Source organism: Pundamilia nyererei, unplaced genomic scaffold (assembly GCF_000239375.1).
Source record: "Pundamilia nyererei isolate P.nyererei 1_Seehausen unplaced genomic scaffold, PunNye1.0 scaffold00003, whole genome shotgun sequence".
Taxonomy (NCBI): Eukaryota; Metazoa; Chordata; class Actinopteri; order Cichliformes; family Cichlidae; genus Pundamilia; species Pundamilia nyererei.
Window position 1 is genome coordinate 3,261,682 of NW_005187404.1, and position 14,508 is coordinate 3,276,189.

Here is a 14,508-nt window from a genome sequence, read left to right on the forward strand (position 1 = left end):
AAAAGTACTTTGTGCACAAAATCATACATAAAGAAAGTGCACATATCCCACCATCCAAGCACACAGTCAAGCTTACATTCTTACATTTGTTCATACATGCACAGACTGTGAGAAAGGTTATGGAAACACTAATCCAGAAAAACGAGTTTCTAACAGTTTAAGAAAACCACAGATTCAGTCAAACTGAAAAGGCACTACAACCTCAAAAGTGTGGTCACTTCTGGATTTAAAGTAAGAATGTCAAAATGCCCAGATCAGATAAGGTCTCTGCTGCATAAGCAGGAGCTGCAATGTAGGGCTTTTTAGGTAATTATTCAAATTTTTGAAATGTATTCAGAAATTCCCATAAAAGCAATCGAAGTTTAGCAAGCATGTTAGGCTTAACAGAGATTTACAGATTTGCACTCAGGAAAGCAATGGTAGGAGCCAGAGGTAACATATATAATGAATTCAGAAGTGGCTCAAGGATTGAACCTTGAGGGACTCCACATAGGAAGGAGCATATAAAGGTGTATAGTTATTACTATCAATTCTAAGGTTTCTGCAGTAGGAAAGCTATTTGGGAGCACTACATAGAATTATGGGGTAGGGCACAACAGAGCCCAAGATTTATTGAAAACTGTGACACTGTGTGGTTACCATGAATAAGGTAAGCAGTGGATCTGCGAGGTACCCAGAAGGCAGCATCAATGCTGGTTTCAATCTTGGGCATAAAGTTTGAGATGGGACCCTCCTTGATGTCATCCTCATGATTATGCTTAATCCAGAGATACCTGGCATGAGGAAATAGTGTTAGTTAATTTATTTAAAAAAATAAAATTTTTCATGTTTTAAATAGTATTTTTAAATCTTCTAATGGTGCTGTGATGATTTGACTAAAGAGTACGGACAGCTTCAAGCAAATTAGTCATCAACATGCCTTTCTCTAAAGAAGAAGGTGGAATCCCCGAGAGTGGAAACTGCATCAAAGGTCAAGTCTGCTGCACATTTGTCCCGCACGAGTCGAGGGAATAGTACGCTAGACAACCAGTTGTTACGATGAAAGTTTGTCAGAAGACTATTTAGATGACCTCTGATAGGACCTAACACAGGCAAATATAGATATGTTAATTGGGAAAATTATTTCACACAAAAACTGCATTTGAATTTGAGGATTACTCAGGAATACATCCAAAGTGTTTACTGTAAAGTGCTTTGATGCTGGCTACATCTTCACTGGATAACAGGTTTGCTGAACGGAAGGGTTTGTAGTTTGGAAACATCAGTGACTCTCGGTTTCTGGAATGCTTCAGACCCAAAGCATGGCCAAACTCGTGAGCTGCCACTACAAACAGATTGAAACCTGAAACAGCAAAAAGAGAAGTGCGTTCGAAAAGATGTGATTGATTTCCAGCGTTCTTTTTTCCAATTTTATTTCTAGTTTGGTTGGTTCAGCACCTGTTTCTCCTGCTGTCCAGCGCTCAGCATCATCAAAGTGTGTGTCCCCGCCGATTCCTGACCCCGGACCGAAAGCATGAGCCAGTGTCCTTCCAGGCCCGTCAAATGGAAACAAGTCACCGTGTGCTAAATGATACAATCCAGGCCAAACACGAAACAGAAACCAAAGAGAAAACCATTTTCTTTCATGCCAAAAGAAAATTATAGGCTTCTCTTCACCTCATTTGAATGAGTCAGTTGAGTTTAGCAGCCAGTGCATGATGACGCTACCTTGGTTAACAATGAAATTACTACTGCAGTTTCCTATGTGTACAATTGCTGCTCTGTTATATTTGCATAAGATAATAGGCTGAGAGCTGCTGAGAATTTCTTTTCTTTCTGTTATATTCCATGACTGCACCGTGTAGAACAAAATACAAACCCACCATAGCTCGCAAACTCCACCATGATGTCAGCACTGCGAGTGTTTGACCTGACAAACGTCAGACTGCTGGCTCTGGCCCAGACGCTGAAAGCTGACTCTATCAAAGAGTCCACAGTGCTGCGAGGCAAATCTCTGGTGTACCTGCCAATGCTACAAGAGCAACACACGCTGATTAATATCAAACTGCACACGCAATACAAATGTATTGTAGAGAGCACCATCTTTCTAGGCCAATTCTCTATTTCATAACTTTTGAATGTGATCCAGATCTGCAGCAAAAATGAATGGTCTCCCTTTTTCTCCATCCAACTCCTCACCAAGTTTCATACATCGTGTAGTTATTGTGTAAACTTCCTGTTAAAGAGTCAAGAGAAGGGCACTCAGGGGGTGCAGTCATCCACTAAAGCCAATGCCCTGTCTCACTGTTTTAAAGAGAGAGATCTGGAGCTGTGCCACGGTTAGGTTATTCCTGCAAGGTTTTGTGAAATAAAAATTTCCGTGATACCAAAACATTACACTAACTTGAATAAAGTCTCTTTTTTAATAACAACAAAAACAATTGTCTTTCTTTGTTACTCTTTAATTATACATTTACTCAGTATGTAATCCAGCAGGCATGCCTCAAAATGAATCTGCACAGGAATGTATAAGGATGTCTCAGACAGTGTTACATAAGTTAAAGCATGTATGGTCAGCTTGGCACTCTAACAAGCCCACAGTGACCCTCAAAGCCAGAAGTCCCAAACCAAAAGCCATAAGGATTTGTGACAGTGGCTATTCTCCATTTCTGCCAAAGGGTTTATTGTCTTCTTAAAATGATCCTCACATATTTCTGAGGTTTGGTGAAGACAGCCAGACAGTTTGTTTTTTTATTTCCCCCCTGAGTTCATTCAAGGTTAGACATGCCCACTATATAACATTCATTTCCACATAGTTTTCATTACGCATGATCATTAAGCATCAGTGAAGACCACAGTAAATACCTGTAGGTGATGACATTCTTATTCCAGCGCGTCGTCTGGGCGTGGCTGTACTCCTCCACGTCTGGAACGCCACATCGAGGACTCCTCATCACCTCCAGGGTATCCGAGTCCAGTCTTCCCGACACATTCAGCCCAAAGAAAATTTGCATGTCTTTCACCTTGGAGGTAAAAGAGAGGCCGCTTCGTTTCATGCGCCCCAGAGGATCATTTTGTAGGTGGTAATAGTGCTGGAGATAGTCCTTAAAGTAGATTTAAGATCAGATCACATCAGATAGCATTTTGCACAAAAGAGGGTTTGATTCACTCAACAACAACAAAACAATTCTGCACCTTTAATAAACAGAAAGCAATCATTTTAAATAAAATGCAACAGAAATATATAAATCAAATGTTTATTAATTCCAATAATTAATCATTAAGAAAAATGTGGTTGGCGTAAACTGACTGAATAGTGGAGTAATTTAATTAGCTAAAGTCAGAATTTTGGATTCTTAATTTTAGCCTAGTTACTGCAAAACTTTATTCTTGTATCACAACATGCATTACAGATTATGAACTGCTATAAAAAGTCTGACTGAGCTATCATGGCTTCAACATAAATGCCCTTATTTTCAGCATCAACTATCAATTACACTTGCATAAAAAGCCGGCACAAGATGGAACAAAGACAAGCAACTTGCTTCAAAGGAAAAGACAAAAAAAATAGATGTAAGGAATTAAATTGGGATGAAGAATGTGAAAATGGGAATGCCAAGCAAATCTTTTAAAGGATATAATATAACAGCATCAAGGGCTGAGAGGGCAGTGCAGTTGTGTACCTCCACCCTCCACCCACATAAAAACAAATGTAATAAAAGGAAATATCTTAAAATACGCACAGGAAATAATGCATCCTTCCAAATTCTTTAACCCTGCAGTAAAATCACTGACAATTTAGCATGACTTTGCATCGTACAAGACATCAATTCACATGCAGTCCACTCTGAAAACATTTGTAAAAGGAGCTCGTGCAATTATACACTTACTGTGGCCAGCTTCAAGTCAGCCTGTGGTTCTGGTGTAGGAGTGCTTTCTTCCTTCGGTGTAAATGTGGGTGCCGTAAAACCTGGACCGGGCACAAGCAAGACCAGAACACAGCAGGAGAGCAGCATGACATGCATTTCACAGAATTAACGCTGCAGTGAATTGCAGTGGCCTAGTTTAAGCATGTGGAGATGGAAGTTCTGGTTAATGAGAAAGCCTTTTAAATGGTTATTGTGACTCATACCACATGCAAATCACAGGGAAGCCTCTGACAGCACTACAGAATTAGGGAGGAGTTTGGAAAGGGCCAAGGACAAAAAAAAAAGAAGAAGAAGAAGAAAAAAAAAGAAAAAATGACATTTGAACATTTTTGTCACATGACATGTTTGCACCAATGATGGTTTAAATCAAATAAAGAGCAGTGCACAGTTCCAATTTCAAAATCTTGTTTCAATTCAGCAGATATGTGAAACCAGAGCGAGACACGGCGCAGTCGGAGTTTTTAACTTGCAACACGCTGGTTCACAGATAATCCTGAATCAATGGTGAAACTACAACATGAGGCAACATAGAGTAAAACATTCCTCACTATGTGCTCATTGCCATCGCTATCAATGGGCATGGCGCAAACATGTTAATTTACAGCATTAATAACTAAGCAGTGATAGAGTAATAGTGATGGAGCTTCTGTGGAGGAATCTCAGCTTAAACTCCTTCCAGACTGATGCAACGTCCCGTTTTAGGTCTCTTAAAATAACCCCATCGAGGCCAGCTCTCGTCCCCATTTTAGCAAATGCATGTCACAACTCTGAATGAGAGAGTTCACAGAACAGGAGCCTAAATTGAGAGGGAGGGGATTAAAGCCTCATTGGGCATCACCCGGGGTGCTTAAACTGGCTATGGTGGTGCTGTGGTACTTTCAGGCTAGGTTGATTGGTCATTGTGGAGCGTTATGGGGCCAACTTCAGCAGACCTTTACAGCGTAGCCTACACTGTTTTGCGGAAAGAAAGAAAGATTTTTGTTTTAAAACATTTATTTTGGGGCTTTTCTGTTTATATTTGACAGTTCAGCAGTCAAGAGTAGACAAGAAAGAGAGGAGGAGACACACAGCAAAGAGCCCCAAATTGAATTCAAAACCAGGCTGCTGCACGTCGTCAATATGCACACGTAACCCCAATCCTAACCAGTGAGATAAACTGGAATCCAAAAGAAAGGAAGATTTTGTGTTCCAAGCAGAAAAGAGGAGGCACTAACATCATTTTAAAGCAGCCATGATGAAAGAGGTCACAGGCAGCAGCTGCAAGGTTACAAGCTGATTGGGATCACAAGTAGGATCAATCCAGTTTGTTACGGGTTTAAGAATTATCTTCTCCTTCCCCTCTACCCCCAAATGGTCGCTTCAGAATCCCTGAGAGGGGTTCTGCTGAGTTTTCTTCCTGTTAAAAGGCAGTTTTTCCTTCCCACTCTCACAAAGTGCTTGCTCTCAAGGATACAGCAGGGTTTTTACCTTGAGGTGACTTGATGTGATTTGGTGCTATTTAAATAAACCTGATCCTGGGTTTTGGACCCAGAGGTTTCAATTTAATTTATTATTGTATTTAATATCACCTTAATGTCTTGAGCCTTAATTTCTTGTTTCAGTTTGAGCATGTTTTGCTATTAGTATTTTATTGTTTATTCTATTTAGCCTCCTGTTACTGTCAAGTCTCCCCATTGTGTTAAGTTTGTATGTTAGTCTGTTGTTTTTGTTTACTTAATTACTGCTTTGTATTTGGTGACATGTTTTACTTTAAAAAAAAAGAAGAATTTTATTTTATTTCCCCTCTGTCTTGTTATTTTGCATTGAGTTCAGCATTGAAGCTGATTTTCTTTAGATGTTTGGGTCCACATCCTGCTTGCTACACAGCCAGATGTGACAAAACCTGAAAACTGAGTTAAAAAGTATAAACCTGAAAGTTACAAAACTTTGAACACCTGACAGATGAGTTTACAGCAAGGCACTGTCAATAACAAGGGTTGTTACAGTATCAGAGATTATAAATACAAAACTTCAATGACCAAATGAATTCCAAATAATATTTTTACCATAATTTAAAGGAAAATATTTATTGTGTTGCTTGTCAATCACAAACTTCAAAAGAATGATTAAAATTGTTATTGTAACTGAATCATGTCCGTATTTATTATGATTTTTTTCCAATAAAAAGGCTTCAGTGTTTCAGTTTTAAAAATGAGAAAATACAGAATTGAGACCACACTGCAACAAACTGCCCCTTTGAAGTCAGTCAATGTAAAATTGGAGGCAAAGAGCTCCTACTTTGGCTCCCCCTAGTGGCGGTATAACAATGTAATAGAATGCGCTGCATCCTTCCACACATAAGATGTCAGATGAGAGAGATGAAGATAGCAAATGTTGTCAATAAATGTCTGTTTTCAACGAAGATAACATTGTAGAAAGATCAGATGAGTTCAAATTTTAACAAACAAAGCGTTCAAGCTCCTGATTATAGTTTCTGCTGCCACCCTGTGGTGTCCCGCAGTACATTCATCCATGTTTTCAGTCAGTCACAGAGTTCAGGTTGAGCAGAGCACCATGATTTATGAAGTGTCATCATCATTAATATGAATACATGTTCATGGCAGCTAAATGACTGACACTTCTGCAGTTAACTGCATTAGCAAAACAAATCACACTTTTCCCAGTTTTGCACACACTTTAAAACAGTCTTTATTTTAATTTATTTTACTTTTATTTATTTATCCATCCGTCTGTTCTCGTCTCATATCAGGGTTATCTTTGCTGATCCGGAACGTAAACGCCTTTATCTAGAAAGATTTTTGGTTTGGACTCTTCTGTTGTTGTTCGAGAGTATGTGTAAACAAGAATGACTTGACAGTTAACACAAAAGGGTTATTGTTATATTTAGCCACCTTCGTACTTCATGTTTGAGGTACTTTTTTTTTCATTTCCGCTCCAACAATTCACTGAACACATTTCAGTGGGCTGTCATATATTTATAGATTTCACTGTCTGAATATAATCTGTAGGTAATCAAAGTGCTAAAGTAACAACGATGACTAACAATTTAATTTAATTTAATTTATTTAATGGTGATTAATGCATGAGTCATATATGAGCTACCCGGATATCCTTAGGATAGAATTGGGTCTGTCACTTCTCACTTAGTTTGTTTTGTTGCTTGGTGTGTGTGTGTGTGTGTGTGTGTGTGTGTGTGTGTGTGTGTGTGTGTGGACGGGTACGGGTATTACCGTCATTGTGATGAGTTTGAAGGCATCTTTGAGACTTGAAATGTGGTTTAGGGTCAGGGTTAGGCATTCATTTTTGATGGTTAGGGTAAGCTAAGCATTGTGTCAATAAGGCTACGTGCACTGCACAAAAGCCATCAAATCCGACTTTTTTGACCCTATGCGACCCATATCTGATCATGGTATGACAGTGTGAACGGCACAAATCCGATATTTACAAATCCGATCTGGGTCACTTTCGTATGTGGTACTGAATCCGATACATATCTGATGTTTCAGAAAGCGACTGCTGTGTGAATGGTGATGTCGCATTAAATCCGTGTTTTACGTCACTGACACAAAACAGACGCCAATTATCAGCGCCAGAGAAGCGCCCGAAAAGATATCGTGAACGCTTCCTGTCCCTCCCGTGTAGATGTTAGTGAGCTGTTGGGAAGCGCAAACATTTTATTTGTACTGTATAATCTGCAGATTCTGACAGAAATCTGCAACTATCCTTTGAAGCACCGCTCCTCTCTAAAATTGCAATAAGGATCATTATTAGGCCATATGTAAATAACTTAAAGAAAAATTGGGGAACGTAAAGTCCGAAACAAGTCTTTATATTAACGGCCATCAGTCAAACAATACTGTTTGGTCTGGGTCTGAACAGAGCGCGTTGTGTGTGACGTCTTCTTTTGCGACTGCGGGCCGCTTTGAGGGTTCACACAGGAGCACGTTTGCTGTCACATTTTATTTGTAGTGTGAACAAGCAGACAAAAAAATCGGATTTGATCAAAAAAAATCGGAATTGAGCATTAAGACCTGCAGTGTGAAAGCAGCCCAAGATGTCCCCACAAGGATATAAAAACACATATATGTATGGGTGGGGTGTTTTTCCTTGTATCATTTTATGTGTTTATATGTTTACATAAACTTTCCTGCCACACAAATTATTTTTTGCTTGATCTCCATTTCCACAGGATGCAGCCTCTCACGCCAGCCTACGTTTAATTTAGTCTCAAAGGGTTACAAATAAGTGTGACATGATGCACAACTAGAAACTAACATCTACGCATGTGTGCAACGATTTCTGCTATTGAGTACTCACGACTGCGTACTCACTTTGAACACATGTAAAGCTAAAAAACTATTTTATAAGTACTTCTTGTTCACCTGCAGAACATTAAACACATGTGTCAGATAGAGCGCATCACAGGGTTTTGTGACTGTTCATGCTGCCGGCTTCGCATAGATCCACACATGCAAGATGCAAGCGCTAATAGAAAAGCGGAACTAGACCTTTTTCTGTGTTCATGTTCTTTGTTTGTTATGGGGTTAGATTCGTTTGTTTTTTTAAACTTTTTTTGCCTAAATTCACACGTCTTCTTACACAACTCTGTGGCTCATCATCTGAAGGGAGTGTGTGCTAACTAACCTCTTGTATATTTTGTAAATGGATGTAATGTGTGATGAAAGCATCTCACACTTGAACACTGATGTTCAATTTGCTATTCTCTGATAATATCAGATTAACATTACTGTGAATCTGGAACTATTTTGCCTTTTGAAAACAGATTTTTTTTTTTCACTAACAGCTAACATAAGGCCAGATAATTAGCTCATATTAGCTTTCAGTGACTGGTCCTAACAACACAGCAGTTACCATCTGAGTACAGATAGAATAACACAGAGGTACTAAACCCTCCACAGGAATGAACTGTTTTTCAGACCACGTAAAGCTCCACTCCTATAAAAGAGACACCTTCAAATCAGACTGAAGTATGATAAAGACAACCTGGAGAAAGATTATGCATACATTGTAGTATGCATGAGATAAAACTAGATGTCTTTGGCCACAGAAACACTGATTACATTTGAAGAAAGAAAGGGTGAGGTGTGCAACCCAAAGAACAGCGTCCCCACAGTGAAGCACGGCGGTGGGAGTATTACGCTGCCGGATACTTTAGAGTGTCTGGAACTGACAATCTTGTCAAAGAATCATGAGGAAAGAACAATATATGAAGGTTTTTGAAAGAAACCCTCCAGCAGACAGCAGAAAAACTGGGTCTGGGTCATTGCTTTGTCTTCCAACACAGCGATCCAAAACATACACCACTCCTGGTGAGTTCTAGAAACTAAAGCAAATGTGAATGACTGTCCTGCACAAAGCATTGACTTGAATCAAAGATTTGTGGGGTGAATTGATGCCTAAGGTCCTTGGCAGAAGACCATCAAATCTGGAAGACCTTAAGAGATTCAAGAAGAAGAATAGCTGGGATTGCTCAGAAGACATTGCAACAAATAACTGCAGGGTGTTGTCCTTCCAATGGGTCTGTAAGGTAGAAGGCCTTCATCAAGAAAATGCAGACATTCTTCAGGCTGGAGGTGACTACATACAGTAAATAATTATGGATATGTTTGCTTTAAAATATTACAAGTAATTCACAAGCGAAAATACGTATTAATTAAATAAAGCATCACAAACTCCAATAGCATCACAGAATTTGGCTTCTTCCAGCTAACTTTGACAGTACATGGAAATTCTTGCCTCTTTCGTTGTCCACTGGAGTCTGGGCCTGTTTGAGGGATTTCTCTCCTCCTCAGTTTGGTTTGCTGCTCATAGGAGGAAGCAAATAAAACAAATTTGCATCAGTAGAGCATTTCCTTCCCACACAATTAATTATTTCTGTACTGTTTTTATTTTTAATGTAGTCTTTCTGACTCCAGACTACACTGAACTCAAAACGGTGATGTGACTCACAGGTTCTACCTATGTGGTTTCTGAGTAGTAATCTACACACAAATACAGAGCAGTTTGAAAACATGTAAAACTATTTTATAAAGGCCTGTCCAAAAGTATTTGTGACATCTATCACGCTCACTTGCAGAATGTGTGATACATAGATTATGTCATATTTCGACCTGGGGTTTAACAGGTTTACAGATCCACAAATGCAGGCTGCGTTCAAGCGCTACTGGAAAAGTGGGACATCAGACCTTCCTCTTGTTCCACGTTGTTGACCCCTTTTTTCCCTAAACAGAACGCACATTTTTAGATTACAGATGTTACAGAGCAGCCTATGGAAATTAATAGATGATTTTAAAAAGCTTCTGCTGGGAAAACAGTTAGCCAGTGTGCAGCTGTCATCCTCCTTAATTAGTATGTGCTAACTAATCTCTTGTATATTTTTGAATGTGGATGAAAACTATGTAATATTGTGTGATGAATATATGACACAATTTGATGTTCATTTTGCAATTCTCTTATAACAGCAGACTAACATTAATGTGAATCCTGAACTGTAAGCATTTCCCCAACTACTATCTTACTTTGAAGTTGTGAACAACCTTGCATTCAATAACGACTCAAGCACACACATATAAACATAAAAAGTTTAATAAAATAGTTAGATTACTTTCTTTGCACTGAATTGGACTGCATGTGATCTTGTTGTGCTTTTGGCATAATGACAACAAAGTTTCTGACTCTAACCTCAGGCTGGATAAATCCTGGAGGATCCTGGTGATCAAATGGCACTATGGTACTAATAAGGCATACAGTATATCTATGGCTGTTCTCTCTTCAAATAAGTGAGTTCGACTGCTTCCCATATCATTATTATCTGCTGACAGTGTGACCTCACATACAAGTTGGTTAAAATCGTTGAGTAACAGATCATGCCATGCACAAGTTTATAACACTAATTAAAACGTGTTTAGTGGCTCATGTAGTACACTGGCAACAATAGTTCTATGGTTTTTACCACTGTAAACCAGCGGTCCCCAACTCCCGGGCCTCGGACCAGTACCGGTCCGTGAGTCGTTTGGTACCGGGCCGCGAGAGTTGAGGCTCAGGTGTGAAATGTATGGTTTTCAGGGGTTTTATCGGTTTTCAGCGTTATTTTGTTATCGTTTTTATTGTTAACTCGGTTTTCCTGGGTCTTTTCAGGTGTGTTATGAATAAATCTTGTTTTTTTGGTACCGGTACTAGTTTTATATTGTTGTATTTATCCGTGACACCTTAAGACCGGTCCGTGAAAATAATGTCGGGCATAAACCGGTCCGTGGCGCAAAAAAGGTTGGGGGCCGCTGCTGTAAACCATTAAAAGTCCTCCCTTAATGCTTCTGACTCCATCAAAACACACACAAAAAAGTTCACACATTTCATTGTGAACTACTGTACTGTTTATATGCTGGGATGTATTTCACATGAAGTTTCATCACACTTCTCCTTTCGTCACAGGTTTTGTAGAAATACATCATGGAGACACGGCTGCTCGTCAGCACGCATGCCACTGGGTATTTGCCATCTTGAGTTTTTATGTCGTAACAAATGTTTTTGAGCTCCTTCACACTTCAAATGTCACATTGCTCACAGGGTGTTGCAAGGAGGAGGTAGGGCTTGAGACATATTCTGCAATTCTCTGGAAACAAGTCAGACAACATTTCTGACGTTCAGCTGAAGTGAGAAGCACGTTTACAGCATATGAACAATGTATTAGTTAATAAATCTTAAGCCATTTCAGGCAGTTAGACATTTTTACACTGCATCTTTTAGACACAAAGGTAATGGACTTCACACAAAAAAATGAAAGACATGATTAAACAGTTCTTCCTTGACCTTTCGCAGAGTTTCACTGGCTCCCAGAGCATTTTACAATCACTTTAATTGATTTTTGTATTTTCTTTGCGTGAGTCAACCTAATAAAAATCATGTTTTGAGTTTACCCGTTTTGACTGAAGTGTCTGGCCTTGTGTTCTCAACATTCCTCCACTACACAGCTCATGACGCTTCTGTCATGGACCCATGTGAGGAAGGCAGAGTGTGGATCCAGATCCAGGACTCAGGAGACAGAAATAAATTCATTAGCTGAGTTTTATTGGGTTTGAGCTCACAGATTAACAAACACCATAACAGCAGGTCAGGAGCTAAAAAGAATGAAAACTAGGACTAAAGGACAACAGGGCAACAAACAAGCACACAGCATAAAGCATGAAGGAGACTCAGATATAATCCAGGTAATTAGTGAGGTGGGAAACACCAAAGAACAGAGCTGAACTCAATCTATCCATCCATCCATCCATCCATCTTCATCCGCTTCATCCAAGGCCGGGTCGCGGGGGCAGCAGCCTAAGCAAAGAGGCCCAGACCTCCCTCTCCCCAGCCACCTCCACCAGCTTATCTGGGGGAACACCAAGGCTCAGGCCAGCTGAGAGATATAATCTCCCCAGCGTGTCAGGGAGGAGGCCCCGGGGCAGACCCTGAACTCAATCTAATTAATCAAATTAATGAGATAAGGGGACACAAAAGTGAATATACTGCACATGAGCTGAGAGACAGGAAGTAAAACTGGAACTTTCATTGTTCACAATTTTCATTGCACATGTAAAATGACAATAAAGGGTCATCCTATTGTATTCCATTCATTTCTGTCTTATTGTAACTATCACTGAGACCTGGACTAAAACAAACAAACGTAACTAAAAAGAGTCCTGGGAGAACCTGACAGACAGGCATAGAACAGGACATAGGAAAGGATCACAAACGTAACTAGAATTTAAACATAATACAAAACAGGGCATAATATGGGGCGACCGTGGCTCAGGGGGTTGGGAAGCGTATCTGTAACTGGAAGGTCGCCGGTTCGATTCCCGGGCTCTCTGTCCTGTCCTGTCCAAGACACTTCACCTACCGCCCACTGGTGTTGGCCAGAGGGGCCGATGGCATGATATGGCAGCCTCACTTCTGTCAGTCTGCCCCAGGGCAGCTGTGGCTACAACTGTAACTTGCCTCCACCAGTGTGTGAATGCGAGAGTGAATGAATAGTGGTAAATGAATAGTAAAGCGCTTTGGGTGCCTTGAAAAGTGCTATATAAATCCAATCCATTATTATTATAATAGTGACAAAATCTCACTAATACTACAAAAGAACCAAACTGAAACACAAACTCAAAACACTCGAAGCTTCTTTTAGACTTGATGGTTTTCTGATTTTGATTTGCTGCTCTTGTGAAAAACTTTCTGGTAGATTTTGAAAAGTGGTTTATTATATTAATATTTTTTATTAATACAAATCATCTTGATTTCAATATTTGTCAAATCTTTTTTTTAATACCACAATTTATGGCTCATTCACAATTAGTTACATTTTCTATTTTTTACTGTATAAGTACAAACAGCCCATCTCTCCAAAACAGATGACTATCTCCACTCTTGTTGCTTAAGATAAAACAGAGGCGCTACTCGGGTAGCAACATCCCCTCTCTCTGCCAATATACATACTTGGTGGTTTATCCTTACTTGAACTTCCACCATAACACATGAAACCCACACTGGTTATCTTAGCAACTGCCAAGAAAAGCATCCTAAACAACTAGAAATGGAAGCAGTTGTTATGCATCAGTCCCTGGGTAAATCTTTCCCCAGAACACATGGGAATGACCAAAATGACTGTTTTTGACAAAAACTCGGGAAGTCTAGACGTACTTATCACTCTTAAAGTGAATAATGAGGCAAAAGGGTAATTTCTCCTTTCTTTCTGAAATGCTTTCTCTTTTTTCTCCTTTTCTCTAATATTTCCTCAATGTTTTTGCTCACTCTCATATGTAACATTTGCTTTTATTATTACTAATAATACCACACTGCAAATAAAAAGTAGGCTATATAAAAGTGTAATGGAAAATGTATCAAAAATAGCTTACTGTGCAGTAAACTGGCTGCAACAATGTTCTTTACATTGCATTTTACTACTGCAGCTTTGTAATGATGAGCTAATTATTCCTGGTACTGTATCCTGTTGTTTACTTTAAGAAGTGTGCACTTTTTTTTATTTATTTTCATTTTACAAAAGGAGGAAAGTAATAACGTATGACATCATCGTTTCACGGTTTCTCCATAATTTGAAAGTGGCTTGCCAGGAAAGGACTGCTGACCTGTACTGTGTACTCCACCTCCCCCCATAAGACAGCCGGGTTAGGCTCCACTACCTGAAAATGTCTAAAATGGTCATACAGTAGGTCCACAGTGTGCTTTAAGAGTCCAGTAAATACATCTCCTGTTTTGCTGAAATCTGGGTGAAAGGTTAGGACAATATGATAGGAATAACATTATATCATTTAATGAGCTGGCTATTTGGATTTAACAGATTTACATCTTAGACCAGGACCATTTTTTATCTTAAAGAAATAGGTCACAGCACTGACCAGTGATGTCTACCTTAACCCTTGTATGGTGTTTGGGTCTGTGAGACCCGTGTTCAGTTTTTGTCAAAAGAAAAATTAAACAATTAATTATTTTTTCACGTGTAAATGTGTTGTGTCTTTCCACTCACTCCACTTGATTATAACTGATTTATTTATAACATTTTATATAAAAGAAAAACGAGAAGCAC